Source organism: Chiloscyllium plagiosum, unplaced genomic scaffold (assembly GCF_037043375.1).
Source record: "Chiloscyllium plagiosum isolate Xiang-an unplaced genomic scaffold, Cpla_swu_hap1 HiC_scaffold_51, whole genome shotgun sequence".
Taxonomy (NCBI): domain Eukaryota; kingdom Metazoa; phylum Chordata; class Chondrichthyes; order Orectolobiformes; family Hemiscylliidae; genus Chiloscyllium; species Chiloscyllium plagiosum.
Genome location: NW_028270189.1, coordinates 22,109,163 through 22,121,380, shown reverse-complemented (window position 1 = coordinate 22,121,380; position 12,218 = coordinate 22,109,163). Strand labels below are relative to the sequence as shown.

At 45.6% G+C, this 12,218-nt stretch overlaps 1 long non-coding RNA gene across 5 annotated transcripts in view; it reads left to right on the top strand.

Moving 5' to 3' along the window:
• LOC148135057 (uncharacterized) overlaps positions 1-12,218 on the top strand; it is a 72,273-nt gene that overhangs the window by 19,014 nt on the left and 41,041 nt on the right. For all 5 annotated transcript variants that reach the window (XR_015755454.1, XR_015755450.1, XR_015755453.1 and 2 more), the window contains one exon: positions 9,004-9,112. This is a non-coding gene — a long non-coding RNA (uncharacterized LOC148135057). The remainder of the gene's footprint in view (positions 1-9,003; positions 9,113-12,218) is intronic.

Sequence of the window (12,218 nt, the reverse complement as noted above, 5' to 3'; positions counted from 1 at the left end):
GGGATTCAATAGTCAGGGGTACAGACAGGTACTTCTGTGGCCACAGGCATGAATCCAGGATAGTATGTTACCTCCCTGGTGCCAGGATCCGCGATAGCATGGATAGGTTATTGGACATTGTGGAGCTGGAGGGTAAACAGCCAGTGGTGGTGGAATCCTCTCACTATGCAGACTGTGTATCATTTACATTCTCCACTGCTTCTCACTCATGTCTGCTTCAAAAAGAGGGAATCACTGAGAAACACGGAATAAAATGGGGTCAGAGTCTCTGGTATTAAACTGTTGAACACAATGCCCCCATCTTCTCCATATTGGTCATCAAGCACACAGGCCCGCTGCGATCATCTCATACCTTTTTGATATTAGAATAGATGATTGGTTAATGTTTTGGGGAGGCAAATGAGCAGAGAGGTTTAGTAGGAAATTCTGGAGCTCAGGGTGCAGGAATCTGAGTTAAAAATGGGCTATCCTCAAGGCTGGAATTACAGAAAGGCACTTAGCAGAGAGATTTGTGGGGATCGAGATTACAGAGATAGGGAGGATTGTGTGATTGGAGGATGTTACAGAGATGCTTATGATAGCAGAGATAAGGAAGAGTTGTGAAGCTTCATGAGGTGACAGTGATAGGGAGAGTTGTGAACACGAAGACACCGAGAGTTAAGAGTTTCAAAGTTATGTATCATGGAAATGGATCCTGTGGTCTAACCAATCCATGTCGACTATAATTCCACCTAAACTAATCACACCTGCCTCTGCTTGGCCTATATCCCTCCAAATATCTCCTATTTATGTACTTATTCAAATATCTTTTAAGTATTGTAATTGTATTCACAGCTACCACTTCCTCTGGAAGTTCAACCCATAAGTGCAAAAATAGAAAAACTCATGTCTTTTTAAAATCTTTGTCATCTCTTCTCAAAGTGTATGCACCGGTGTCTTGAATCCCCCTCCCATGCAGCCATTCATCTTATCTACATAGAACATAGAACACAGAAGAATACAGCGCAGTACAGGCCCTTCGGCCCTCGATGTTGCGCCGATCCAAGCCCACCTAACCTGCACTAGCCCACTATCCTCCATATGCCTATCCAATGCCCGCTTAAATGCCCATAATGAAGGAGAGTCCACCACTGCTACTGGCAGGGCATTCCATGAACTCACGACTCGCTGAGTAATGAACCTACCCCTAACATCTGTCCTATACCTACCCCCCCCCTTAATTTAAAGCTATGCCCCTTTGTAATAGCTGACTCCATACGAGGAAAAAGATTCTCACTGTCGACCCTATCTAAACCCCTAATCATCTTATACACCTCTATCAAGTCACCCCTAAACCTTCTTTTCTCCAATGAAAACAACCCCAAGTGCCTCAGCCTTTCCTCATACGATCTTTCTACCATACCAGGCAACATCCTGGTAAACCTCCTCTGCACTCGTTCCAGTGCCTCCACATCCTTCCTATAGTATGGCGACCAAGACTGCACACAATACTCCAGATGTGGCCGCACCAGAGTCCTATACAACTGCAACATGACCTCAGTACTCCGGAACTCAATTCCTCTACGAATAAAAGCCAGTACGCCATATGCCTTCTTCACCGCACTATTTACCTGGGTGGCAACTTTCAAAGATTTGTGTACATGGACACCAAGATCCCTCTGCTCATCCACACTACCAAGTATCCGACCGTTAGCCCAGTACCCCATCTTTTTATTACTCTTACCAAAATGAATCACCTCACACTTAGCTACATTGAACTCCATTTGCCACCTTTCTGCCCAGTTCTGCAGCTTATCTATATCCCGCTGTAACCTGCCACATCCTTCCTCACTGTCTACAACTCCTCCGACTTTCGTATCATCCGCAAACTTGCTCACCCAACCTTCTAACCCCTCCTCCAGGTCATTTATAAAAATGACAAACAGCAATGGTCCCAAAACAGATCCTTGCGGAACACCGCTAGTGACGGCACTCCAAGATGAACCTTTGCCATCAACTACTACCCTCTGTCTTCTTCCAGCCAGCCAACTCCTAATCCAAACCTCCAACTCACCCTCAATGCCATACCTCCGTATTGTTTGCAGTAGTCTACCATGGGGAACCTTATCAAACGCCTTACTAAAATCCATATACACCACATCTACTGCTTTCCCCTCGTCCACCTCCTTAGTCACCTTCTCAAAGAATTCAATAAGGTTTGTGAGGCACGACCTGCCCTTCACAAAACCATGCTGACTATCCTTGATCACATTATTCCTATCCAGATGTTCATAAATCCTATCCCTTACAATTCTCTCTAAGATTTTGCCCACAACAGAAGTGAGACTCACCGGCCTATAGTTACTAGGGTTATCCCTACTCCCCTTCTTGAACAAGGGAACCACATTTGCTAGCCTCCAATCTTCTGGCACTACTCCTGCAGACAACGAGGACATAAAAATCAAGGCCAATGGCTCTGCAATCTCCTCCCTTGCTTCCCAGAGAATCCTAGGATAAATGCCATCAGGCCCAGGGGACTTATCTATTTTCACCCTTTCCAGAATTTCCAACACCTCTTCTCTACATACCTCAAAGCCATCCATTCTACTTAATTGTGACTCAGTACTCACATTGACAACAATGTCCTGTTCCTGATTGAATACTGACGAAAAGTATTCATTCAGTGTCTCCCCAATCTCTTCAGCCTCCACACGCAACTTCCCACTACTATTCTTGACTGGACCTATTCCTACCCTAGTCATTCTTTTATTCCTGACATACCTATAGAAAGCCTTAGGGTTTTCCCTAATCCTACCAACTAAGGACCTTTCATGTCCCCTCCTTGCTGCTCTTAGCTCTCTCTTCAGGTCCTTCCTGACTACCTTATAACTCTCAATCGTCCCAATTGAACCTTCACGCCTCATCTTTACATAGGCCGCCCTCTTCCATTTAACAAGGGATTCCAATTCCTTATTAAACCACGGCTCACTCACACGACCCTTTCCTCCCTGCCTGACAGGTACATACTTACCAAGGACACTCAATAGTTGCTCCTTGAACAAGCTCCACATATCAATTACACCCTTGCCTTGAAGCTTACTTTTCCAGGCCACACATCCTAAGTCATGCCTCACAGCATCATAATTTCCCTGCCCCCAGCTATAACTCTTGCCCTGTAGTGCACACTTATCCCTCTCCATCACTAGAGTAAAAGTCACCGAATTGTGGTCACTGTCCCCAAAGTGCTCACCTACCTCTAATTCTAACACCTGGCCTGGTTCATTACCCAGAACCAAATCCAGTATGGCCTCACCTCTTGTTGGCTTATCTACATATTGTGTCAGGAAGCCCTCCTGCACACATTGGACAAACACTGACCCATCTAACGAACTTGAGCTGTAGCTTTCCCAATTAATATCAGGAAAGTCCCCCATAACAACCACCCTATTACTTTCACTCTTCTCTTGAATCATCCTCGCAATCCTTTCTTCTACGTTTCTAGGACTATTAGGAGGCCTGTAAAAAACTCCTAACAGGGTGAGCTCACCTTTCCTATTCCTAACCTCAGCCCAAACTACCTCTGATGGCGAGTCTTCATCCATCGTCCTTTCCACAGCTGTAATACTATCTTTGACAAGCAATGCCACACCTCCCCCTCTTTTACCCCCACCTCTGACCCTACTAAAACATTTAAACCCTGGAACCTGCAACAGCCAATCCTGTCCCTGTTCTACCCATGTCTCCGTAATAGCCACAACATCGAAGAACCAGGTACCAACCCACGCTGCAAGTTCACCTACCTTATTTCGTGTACGTCTTGCATTGAAGTATACACACTTCAAACCACTTTCCTGTTTACAGGCACCCTCCTTTGAAATTGATGCCATGTTCCTAACCTCCCTACACTCCAGGTCCTGCACCCTAAAGCTACAGTCTGGGTTGCCATGCCCCTGCAGAGTTAGTTTAAAGCCCCCCCCAAGAGCACTGGCAAACCTCCCACCAAGGATACTGGTGCCCCTCAGGTTCAGGTGTAGACCATCCTGTTTATAGAGGTCCCACCTTCCCCAGAAAGAACCCCAGTTATCCAAATACCGGAATCCCTCCCTCCTGCACCATCCCTGTAGCCACGCATTTAACTGTTCTCTCTCCCCATTCCTCGACTCTCTATCACGTGGCACGGGTAACAAACCAGAGACAACAACTCTGTTCGTTCTAACTCTGAGCTTCCAACCTACCTCCCTGAAAGCCTGTCTAACATCCTCAGCGCTCCTCCTACCTATGTCATTGGTGCCAATGTGGCCCACGACTTCGGGCTGCTCCCCCTCCCCCTTAAGGACCCGGAAAACACGATCAGAGACATCACATACCCTTGCACCTGGGAGGCAACATACCAAACGTGAGTCTCTCTCGTTCCCACAAAACCTCCTATCTGTGCCCCGAACTATCGAGTCCCCAATTACTATTGCTCTGCTCTTCTTCACCCTTCCCTTCTGAGTAACGGGGACAGGCTCCGTGCCAGAGGCCTGAGCCCCGTTACTTACCCCTGGTAAGTCGTCCCCCCCACAAGTATCCAAAACGGTATACTTGTTCTTGAGGGGAACGGCCGCAGGGGGTCCCTGCACTGGCTGCTTCCTCCCAGTCCCCCTCACTGTCACCCATCTATCTGCCATCTTTGGAGTTACTACTTCCCTAAAGCTCCGATCTATGACCCCCTCTGCCTCCCGAATGATCCTAAGTTCATCCAACTCCAGCTCCAGTTCTCTAACACGGTCTTGGAGGAGCTGGAGATGGGTGCACTTCCGGCAAGTGTTTTCAGCAGGGATGTCCATGGCATCCCTCACCTCAAACATGTTGCAAGAGGAACATTGCACTGCCTTCACTTCCATCCCTCTGAAAGTAACCTTTTGTAAAAAAAAAAACTAGGTCTAAAGAATAGAACAAGCAAAATGCAGCACTTACCTACTTACCACACCGGGTCTTATTATTTAGGTTAGAGGAGGAGGGCGGGTGGGAGACACTACCTCTGTAGTGCCTCGGGTTCTTCTCCTGCGCGCTTTTAAAGGGAAAAAAAACCTACCCGACTGCCCCTCCGGTCTTCGTCACTTTCCCTTGCTGCTCCCGCTCTTTCTGTAAAGAGAGAAAAAATCACCGCTGTCCGCTACCGGTAAGTAATTTTAAAACAAACTGTCTTACCTTAGCTGCTGCTCACACTCCATGATTTTATAAACCTCTAATAAGGCCACCCCTCAACCTCCTGCTCTCCAGTGACAGACATCCCAGCCTATCCATCCTCTCCTTCTAAAACAATCATTCCATTCATGGCAACATCCTGGGAAACATCTTCTGAACCTTCTCCAATTTAATAACATCCTTCCTCTAACGGGGACCAGAACTGAACACAGTGAAGAGGCCTCACCAACATCATGTATAACCTCATGACAGGGTCCCAACTCCTATACCTAAAGGTCTGAGCAATGAAGGTAAGCGTGCTAAACACCCACTTAACCACCCTGTCTACATGTGACACAAACTGCAAAGACCTGAACCCCTCGGTCTCTTTGTTCCACATCACTACTCAAGGCCTTACTTTTAATTAGTGTAATTAATTAATGAGGCTAAAGGAGATTTTGTTTTATTAAATATAATATCTTACATTTATTCAAATTAAATTCCATCTGCCACATTTCAGCCCATTCACCCAATTGATCAGGATCCCTCTGTATTCGTGGATAACCTTTTGTTAATGTCTACCTTAACAGTTTTTGATGTCACCCACAACAAACCATGCTTTGTATATTCTAATTCAAACCATCTACACACATGACAAACAAAAATGGACCCAGCACCGATTCCTGGAGAACACTGCTGGTCACGGGCCTCCAGTGTGAAAAACAACCCTCCACTATTACTGTCTCCTATTGTTAAGCTAATTTTGTATCCAGTTGGCAAGCTCTTGCTGAATCCCATGGGATCGAACTTTACAACTTCGTCTCCCCTGCACAACCTTTTTAAAGGCTTTACTAAAGTCCAAATAAACAATGTCTGCCACTCTGCCCTCATCGATCTTCTTGGTGACTACCTTAAAAATCTCAATCAAGTCTGTGAGACACCCTGTTAAGTAACCATGTTGAGTGTCCCTAATCATTCCTTAACTCTCCAAATACATGCAAATCCTATCCTTCTGAATCGCCTCCAACGGCTTACCCACCACTGAGGTCTACAGTTCCTGGGCTGCTCCTTATACCCCTTCATTAACAAAGGTACAACATTAGCCACTCTCCAGTCATCAGGCAGCTCACCTGTAGTTATCGATTACACAACTATTTCTCCATGGTGCCCACAATTTCCTCTCACCCAAACTGTTCCCGTCCTATCACTTCAGTCACTTGCCCTGTCTGATCAGACAAGAAAAGGTCAGGTGTTGCTTGCTTCCTGATAGGAACATTTAAATATTGATAAAGAACATTTCTTGAACTCATTTAACACATTCTTTACCAACCAAACCTTTCACACTATCGTAATCACCTACTACTATAACCTTATTGTTGTGACTGTATATCGGAGATCTCTCTGTATATTTGTTCCTTATATTCTCCCTGATTATTGCAGCGTCTATAGTGCCATCTGACCAAGGTGATTTTTTTAAAGTTTGAAAACACCATTTTGTTTTTAAAAAATCTTTCCTCTGCGATTTAAATATAAATCTCTTTTTGTTTATTCACTCAGATGTGGATGTTTACCCTGAGGGCAGTTAGGAGTTAACCACATTGCTGTGGGTCTGGAGTCACATGTTGGCCAGACCGGGTGAGGAAGACCGTTTCCTTCCCTAAAGGGCATTAGTGAACCAGATGGGTTTTTTCCTAACAGTCGACAGTAGTTTCATGGTCATCATGAGCCTTTTCATTCGAGATTTTATTGATATCAGATGCCACCATCAGCCATGGTGCTACCATCTAACCGTAATCCTCGGAAGATTGCTCATTTTACTCGTCTAGCAAGAATATCATCTGGCCATTGCCTCCCTTTTTAGCAATGTATTATTTTTAAAAAAGCTCCATCATTCTCAGTGTACAATTTGAGGTAAAATTACACACATGCAATTTCTGAAGCTGGAGAGGGATTACAGAGACAGGGAGGGATGTGGGTCTAGTGGGGGATTGTTGTCCAAACATCACTGTGGTGTACATGGACTGCAGCATTTCAGGGCGGCCGTTCACCACCACTTTCTCCAAGACACATAAAGGTGGCCAATAAATACTGGTCTGGGCAGCAAAGGCAACCTCCAGTGAATAAAACCGAGCAGTGACCTCTCCCAGCTGACTGGTTGTGCAGGTATAAACCGCTCGGAAATGCAGCTTGGAGAAAAGAGAAACAAACAGTGACATTTCACAGCTGCCCTCAGAGAGACCTCTCTCTTTGAGCTGCTCACAGCCGAATCAGCTCAGTGGGTTTCAGTCTCTTGAAACATCAATTTTAGACGGTTTTATTATATTAATAGTGAGAAAGGGGAGGGTTTCTTTTTTATGTCTTTCGGTCTGCTCTTTAAATGTTTAAAATATAAAGCGTAAGCATTAAGTTATTCTCGGGCAGTATTTTTCGAGCAGTAAGACTGTGCCTTTGTCTTGGTCTGTAGATTGTTAAGGCGGAGAGATGGCCTGTTGTAGAGTGGCGTGCTGTTCCTGTCGGATGTTGGAGATTAGAGAGAGTTTCAATGATCCTGATGATTGTGTCTGCAGGAAGTGTGTTTGCAAATCCTATCAGATCACATGGATTGGTGGAGGAGTGATTAAAGGCAGTGAGGTATTGACAGGAGCCGGGGGGTGTGATAGGTGGCAGTCTCAGGATTACAGGACACTGCAGATACAGTCAGGTAGATGGGTTACCTCTAGGAAAACTAGGAGGGGTAGGCAAGTACTGCAGGAATATCCAGTGGTTATCCCCAGCTCAAACAAGTGTACTGTTTTGGAAAATGTAGGGGGTAATAGACTTTCAGGGGAATATAGCACTGACTGCCAAGTTACTGCAACTGAGACTGGCTCTAACATAATGTAAGGTATACCCAGTTCCACGCAAACGATGGTGTTAGGGGACACTCTAGTCAGGGGCACAGTCTGCCATTTCTGCAGCTGACAGTGAGACATCAGAATGGGGTGGTGCCTCCCTGATGCTAGGGTCAAGGATGTCTCACAGAGGGAGCAGAATATTCTCAAAGGGGAGAATAGCCAGTGGGAGGACATTGTACATTGGTACCAATGGCATAGGAAGGGGAAAGCATGGGGTCCTGATGAGCAGGGAGATTTGCTAGTTCCACTCGGGAGGCATTAAATCAGTGAGGGAGTTGGGGTAAACCTAAAGAGATAGTGAGAAAAGAGGTATGTCCGAGGCTGGTACAGTTCAGATTAGACTGTCAAGGCAGGCAAGAGCAAGCCACAGAATAAAGTGGGACGGACCAGTTACACTGCATTTATTTCAGTGCAAGATGCCTGACAGGTCAGGCAGATGGGCTCAGGGAATGGTTTTGAACATGGCACTGGGATATTATAGCAATTACAGAGGCATCACTCAGGGATGGATAGGACTAGCAGCTTAATATTCCAGGGTGTAGATGCGATAGAAAGGGGGCAACTGTACAGGGGGAGTGGCGTCTTTGATTAGGGATAACATTACAGCTGGGCTTCGGGAGGATATTCCTGGGAGTACATCCAGGCAAGTTACTTGGGTGGTACTGAGAAATAAGAAAGGGATAACCGTCTTACTGGGATTGTATTATAGACTCTCTCCCAATAGTCAGCGGGGAATTGAGACACAATTTTACCAGGAGACCTCAGTTATCTGTAAGAATAATATGGATGCAATTTTAAGGGGTTTTAACTTTACCAACATAGCCTTGGAGTGCTGTAGTGTTAAGGGTTTGGATGGAAAGGTATTTGTTCAGTGTGTACGAGAACATTTCAGATTCAGTTTGTAGGATGTACCTACTAGAGAAGGAACAAAACCTGACCTGTTTTCTTTATTCATTCACAGGATGAGGCTGTCACTGGCTTGGCCAGCATTTATTGCTTTGTTTAACCGGAGGGCAGTTAAGAATCAACCACGTTGCTATAGGTCTGGAGTCACATGCAGACCAGAACAGGTAAGGATGGCATTTTCCTTCCCTACAGGTCATGAGTGAACCAGATGGGATTCCCAACAATTGACAATGGATTCATTGTCGTCACAAAATTAATTTTTCCAGATATTTATTGAATTCACGTTCCAAAATCTGCTGTGATAGGATTCAAACCCAGGTCCCCAGAACGTTATCTGGGTCTCTGGATTAATTGTCTAGCGATAATTTCACTCTGTCATCGCTGCCTCTTAGGAAATGAGGCAGGGTGAGTGACCGAGGTATCAGTGGGGCAGCACATCAGCACCAAAGATCCCACAGTATTGTGGCTTAGTGGTTAGCGCTGCTTCCTCAGCACCAGAGACCTCTGGCGACTCTGTGTTGGAGTTGGCACGTTCTCCCCAGTGTCTGAGGGTTTCCTTCGGGTGTTCCAGTTTGCTCCCACAGTCCAAAGATGTGTAGGTTAGTTGGATGAACCACGTTAAATTTCCCATAGTGTCCAGATGCAGTAGATGAGGTTTTGGGATGTGCGGAGAAATCTCTGCCTGATGTGAAAAGATCCTTTTCGTGTCTTGGACAGAGGTCAGAGGGAGGTGTGGCCGCATGTTTTACATCTCCCGTGGCAGCAAGGGAGGGTCGAGGGTGTGGAGCATGGGTTGGTGGGAGGGGGTGGGCCTAACAAGAGGGTTGCCGAGGGAATGGAGAGGGAAATATGTCTGTGGTGGTGGGATCCGACTTTAGGTAGCAGAAATAACAGAGGTTAATGCACTGTATCTGGAGATTAGTGGAGTGGAAGGTGAAGACTGCAAGGTTATAATCTTATTGTGGTTGAAGTGGTGGGATAAAGGTGGAGGTGTGGGAAGTGGAGGGTATGCATTGGAGGGCATTGTTGATCAAGTGAGAGGGAAATTGTGGTCCTTGAAGTAGGAGGCCTTTCTGGGATGTCCTGGGGTGGAATTGCTCCTCCTGGGAGCAGATATCGCAGAGGCAGAGGAATTGGGAGTACAGGATCACGCTTTCATACTTGAAGGAAATCAGGAGAGCAAAAAGAAGACATGAAATAGCTTCAGGCACTGGTTTAAGTAAAATCCAAAGAGATTAAACAAATATATCACAGACAAAAGATTAACTCGACCAGAGAATAGGCCCCCTTAAAGATCAACAAGGCTGTCTATGGAACCACAGGGAGTGGGAAAGATATGCAACTATTTCTTGCCATTTTTTACTGGAGAAGGATATGGAAGCTCAGGAGTTTGGAGAAATAAACAGAGATAACTTGAAAAGTGTCCATGTTACAGAGGAGGTGGTACTGGATGTCTTAAATCACATCAAGGTTGATAAAGCCCTGGAACCTGATCAGGTGTATTCTGGAAATCTAGAAGTGATTGTTGGGCCTCTCCTGAGATATTTGTATCGTTGATAGCGACAGGTGAGGTGCCCTTATTTTAAAAAGGTGGTAAGGAGAGGCCATGGAACAAGAGAACAGTGAGCCTGAAGTCAGTGGCAGGCAAGTTGTTGGAAGGGATTCTGAGGGACAGGATATCCATCTATTTGGAAAGGTAAGGAATGATTAGGGAGTGTCGATGTGGCTTTGTACGTGCACAATTGTGTCTCACTAACTTGACTGAGTGTTTTGAAGTGACAAAGAAAATTGATGAAGCCAGGCGGTGAATGTTGTTTATGTGGACATTCAACAAGGTTCCACAAAGCAGACTGGTTAGCAGGGTTAGGTAACATGGAATGCAGGGAGAGCAAGCCATTTGGATACAAAACTGGCTTGAAGGTAGGAGACAGAGGGTGGTGATGGACGGTTGCTTTGCGGACTGGAGGCCTGTGGTCAGCAGTGTGCTACAAGGATCGATATTGGGTCCTTAAATAATTGACTTGGATGTGAATGTGTAAGGTATGGTCAGTAGGTTTACAGAAGGCACAAAAATTGGAGGTGTAGTGGACAGTGAAGAAGGTTAGTTTAGAATGCAACAGGATCTTGATCAGATGGGCCAATGGCGCAAGGAATGGCAGATGGAGTTCAATTTAGACAAATGTGAGCTGTTGGATTTTGGAAAGGCAAATCAGGGCAGGACCTGTACACTTAATGGTAAAGTCCTGGGGAGTGTTGCTGAACAAAGAGACGTTGGAGTGCAGGTTCATAGTTCCTTGAAAGTAGAGTCACAGGTAGGCGGGGTAGTGAATGCAGTGTTTGGTACACTCCCCGTTATTGGTCAATGCATTGAATGCAGCTGTTGTCACGTCATATTGTGGTTGTACAGGACATTGATGAATGCTCTTCTGGGATTCTGTTTTCAGTTCCAATCTCCCTGTTTTCGGAATGATGTTGTGAAACTTCAAAGGTTTCAGGAAAGGTTTGCAAGGACTTTGCCAGGGTTGGACGGGTTGAGCTATTGGGAAATGCTGAATAGGCTGGGACTATTTTCCCTGGAGAGTTAGAGACTGAGAGGTGACCTTCTAAATGTTTATAAAATCATGATGGACCTGGATAAGGTGAGCAGTCAGGGACTTTTTCCCGGGTTCTGTGGGTTCAGAACTAGAGGACACAGGCTTAAGATGAGAGGGAAAAGATATAAAAGGGATCATTTTTCTCAATGAACAGAGTTATCAGAATCTGGAACATTCCACCTGAAAAGGTGCTAGGATTCGAGTCCATAAGGAGTTTACAGGTTAACATTATGAATTGGGTGATTGGGACTAAATCTTACAGTTCCTACAAAGAAATGAAGTGCAATTTGGATCAATCTATGCTCCCTCTCAGGCCAAAAAAGACCCTGAGCTCCTGGTTGCCTGCCACTTTAACACACGAGCGTGTTCCCTGGCCAACATCTGTCTCATGCTTAGGTGCAGTGTTCCAGTGAAGCTTGTTGCAAGCTGGCAGAACACTCCAGAACATACCAAATGGACCATATTTCAAGGACTGCAATTTCCCCTCTCATGTGGTCAACCCCAATGCCCTCCAGTGTATCTCCTCCACTTCCGACACCACTGCCCTTGAGCTCCACCCCTCCAACCCTTAACTCTCACACATTGTTATCACATTGCCTGCCATTACACACTACCCACGATTAACCACTAATTGTCTCCGTTGACAGCTATTCCCCACCTACATCACTCCACGATT